This window comes from Lepisma saccharinum, chromosome 15 (genome assembly GCF_977018435.1).
Source record: "Lepisma saccharinum chromosome 15, izLepSacc3.1, whole genome shotgun sequence".
In the NCBI taxonomy this organism is placed as follows: domain Eukaryota; kingdom Metazoa; phylum Arthropoda; class Insecta; order Zygentoma; family Lepismatidae; genus Lepisma; species Lepisma saccharinum.
This window is the reverse complement of record NC_139243.1, coordinates 42,277,840-42,282,163: the sequence shown is the minus strand read 5'-3', so window position 1 is coordinate 42,282,163 and position 4,324 is coordinate 42,277,840.

Sequence of the window (4,324 nt, the reverse complement as noted above, 5' to 3'; positions counted from 1 at the left end):
GCTATTTCATTTAATGGAGTTTCTCTCTTTGGTCATGGTTTGTGCAATGCGTGCGTGTGTGTTTGGCCCGCTTTAGACGAAAACATTTTCCATGGCATATTTCTTAACATTTCTGCTGTGATCAAAATTAGACTGCGTAAAGTGAAGAAATCTTATAGCATTCTGATATCATAGCATATCTCGTTGCATATTTCACAGATAGAATCGGTTTTAATTTACTTAGTATCTCGCGTACATAACCAATCAGAAGTGAGCTCTACGTCACAACTGCAGATGTAGCTAATGGCGGCCGAAGTACGATGTAAACAATGTATCACTTCACATAAAAATAACTATTCAAAACATAGGAAGAACCTATTTATACGAAAAGGTTTTTGGCACAAATCAATGGCGTTGCCTAAATACAGAACTTCACTAGTTATACTACGGAAGCGTTCGATACCCGGTGGAGGCACATAGTGGTTCGGATCGATCGCACTTTAAACTGTAGGTCCAGTCCCGATTAGCCTTACTGTGCATAAAGTGGACTTAAAATACCAACTGAATCAATCAACGCCTACGTAAGAATTCGCCAGTTGTTTCAATTTAAACACGGGCCACTGACCCATGGACAGAAATATCTCAATATATAGGCCCATATATACGAGGTTAGGTGGATGTTTCTTGATATTACAAAAAAGGTAAAGAGCTTTAGTTTGTTTACGCGATATCTCAGGAACTGAATAACGATTTCCACTCTTAAATGTCATCTCTTCCCCATTAAATTTGTTAATGCAATGAAAGCCGTGCTGTATACATTATCTCATGTTTACTCCACCCTTCGCATCTCAATCACAAATGCTAACCAAAATTTTACATAAAATGCTTCCGTATAAAGTACTGTCTGTTGTAAAAATGCTATTTACGTATCATTTACGTCAGCAAAGATGTTATGCTAACTGCGACGATATGATGAAGTGAACATTAATAGGGTACACATAAGGGAACATCTATGCTTACCCAGGATTCGAAACTAGAACCCCTTGATTCTTGAGATAGATGCTAACAGCTTCGTTACAGAGACCTACTAACAACAGATTAAGAGATTGAAGATTTTCTTCTGTGTGCCTCGATGTCATTTAAGTGTAAGGTAAATTTATTTTATTTGTTAATTTATCCACCAGAATCACCTTCATGTCATTTCTTCCATCCTTTGTCCTTTTGCTCATGATCTTCCTTCGGCCCTTTCTCCCATTTATCAGTGTTCCTCTCCACGCTCTCTTTCACCTTGGTCATTTCTGTCACTCTTCTCCTCCCTAAATGTTACATATCCTTCTTGAGCTGGAATTTCCTTATTTTATCTCTAGATCTCTAGATTAATTGAAAAAAGGACGGATGATCACTTAATGAAATATCCTTGTCTTAACGTAGGCCTTTAGCTTCCAGGCATTGGAAAGGGAGATCGGGCTGCCTCTGTGTTCCTTCTTTGCATCTTGTTGCCATGCTTACAGTCTTCCTCTAGATTACTTTCTTGGTGCGATGTCCATGTTTCAAATGCAACAGGTCTTTAGCTCGTACTGAAGCCATTCTTCATTATGACGTCACACCTTCCACCATTATCAACACTTAGAATATGTGTTATACGATTAGCAACTTGTTGTACCTCAATTGAAATACATCTGGGTCACAGTCGAACAATATTACTATTAACTTTAAGGATTACTACGTATATCTACCGTAAACGTGGATATTAGTTACATGGTAAAAGAAAACTGGCAACGTTAGAATTCCAACCCGTATCTAGCTTGGTAAATAATTGAAAGATAATCTATAGGTATAGATATCGGCAGGTTTACTAGACAGTAACTGGTAGGGAAAATGCGCAGCTATGCAATAAGGAATATAGAGAGAGGAGTGAAATCTCGAAGGATAGCTTGGTTAGGCCATATTGATAGAATGGAGGAAGCTCGAACAGTTAAAATAATAACAAAATCTAGATTAAGGGGAAGAGCAAAAAGAATTGGAAGCTGACGTCGAAGAAGATTTGAGGAGAATGAAAGCGTATAAATTCTATACACAAAGGAAATTACTCTCGATTCTTAACTATCCTAATAGAACGATACGAACGATACGAAAGTTAGAAATTGGAGACAACAAGCACTGGCACAATATTGTTGAGCTGGCCAAAACTCACAGAGAGTTGTAGCGTCGTATAAAGAAAAAAGAAACAACATGTTGAATTAGATTTGAATTAGGTTGAATTAAGATAGAGAGCGACATGAATCATACTTAGGTTGAAAAATAATTATATGTATGTAAAGTATATAAAGTATGTTCAAGACATATTTTAAAATGGCGCAGATGTGTAACAGGCAGGGTTAGTTAAATAATAATTAAGGACTAAAGAAATAGAAAAACATGAATCCTACTTAGGTGCACACTGCATAAGGAAAGCAAATGTAGCTAAACTCTGCTTCACGTGATGAAATTGGTAGGGTGTTAGTGTTAAAAGAAGATCCGTAAATAGAAACACGGAATCAGAATGCGCCAAGAGAGAAATATAGAAATCATTAGAATAATTAAGGTTTCGGTTACGGGATTAGCACTTGCTACAAGAGAAATACGTCAATTCGTTGAGTATTTTACAGCTAATGAGAAGTATTGAATTGGTTCATACGAAATGACAGTGATGTCGAAGGCACTGGATAGTTAGGATAGCTTTAGATGAGTTGCTCTTAGGTTGTGTGCATAGTTTGCCGTGTGTTTTAAGTAGCTATTTGCATGGCATCCATTCTGTCCGCACTACTCACTCACCACTATCATTACGAGGTTTTAAATTTCGATTTCTTGCATTCTTTCTTGTCATCATGAGGCTGTGGCATGAACGCTTACAGGATTTCCAACTCTTTGGTTACACGCGACAAGAAAAATGAAAGGAAATATACTCTAGGATATCCAGAGCAAGCTAATGGTGAAAAGAAAAAAAAATGTTCGTGACCAGTGATTTGCTTTCAGGCAAGGAAGCTTCCGCTACTCTTGAACATGGTGTGTTACTGTGTTCATCATATGAACTGACGAGTGTCCGCAGGGAGCGTCAAGGAAGAGATCCTTTGCTCCCCTCACCCATTGGAATAAGGAAGAAATGTCTACTACCCCTTCGTCCGTTCGTTTTACTTTATTCCCTTGTATCCTCCTAGAGTTTGACTTTTTCTCGGTTTTAGTACATACTCCTCTCTTGTTGACTATTTTTTTTTTGTGTTTTCCCTCCCATTTTCTGTCGGCTTTTTTATTCTGTCTCTGTTTCGACCTTATGCCCTTTCCATTCTCCCTCTCACTCTTCCTAAATTTCTATTTTCTTTCGCACGGTTTTCTATTTTTTTCTTTATTTTCTCTCGTCTCTCTCTCGTCTTTCTTTCTCTCTCTCTCTCTCTTTCACATTCTAATTTCTTTCTCCTCTCACATTCTCTATCTTATTTCTTTCTCGTCTCTCTCTCTCTCTCTCTCTCTCTCTCTCTCTCTCTCTTGTCTTTATTTCCCCCTATTTCACATTCTTATTGATGTTTCTTCTCTCTCTTGTCTTTCTCTCTCTATTTCACATTCTTATTTCTTTCTCCTCTCTTGTCTTTTTCTCTCCTTATTTTTATATTCTCAATTCTTTCTTTTCTCTTTCCTTCTCTCTCTCTCTCTCTCTTGTCTTTTCTTTTTCTCTCTCTTTTCTCTCTCTCTCAATTTCACATTCTTATTTCCCTTTCTTTCCCTCTCTCTATTTCACATTCTTATTTCCTTTTCTTCGATCTCTCTATTTCACATTCTTATTTCTTTTTCTTCTCTCTCTCTTTTGCCTTTCTTTCTCCCTCTGTATTTTATATTCTTATTTCTTTTTCTTTTCTCTCTCTTGTCTTTCTTTCTCTCTCTATTTCACATCCTTATTTCCTTTTCGTCTCTCTCTTTCACTTCCTTCCTCTCATTCTCTAGCGCTTCATTTATCTGTTTCTTCTGATGGCAAGTAAACACGATGTTAATACAGTATATCTAACTTCAGGATGCAGCTTTTCGATTTTGATGCCCCTTGAAAAATTTTCTGCAGGTGCTCTACTCAAAATATTGTGAAATGTTCATGAAATACGTATTGTACACTACATTCACTCATTCGCTCGCAAAAAACACCCATACCCAGGCTAGGATTCAAACCCAGGACCCCTGGAGTCACAGCGTGCAGTGATAACCACGCAGATGGTAATAGGGGACGGATGATTATAACATGAAATCTGTTTCAAACCCAGGACTTTTGACTTTCAAGATCATGCTAATGTCAGCCGAAAGTATACTTAGGTATCCCCTTCCT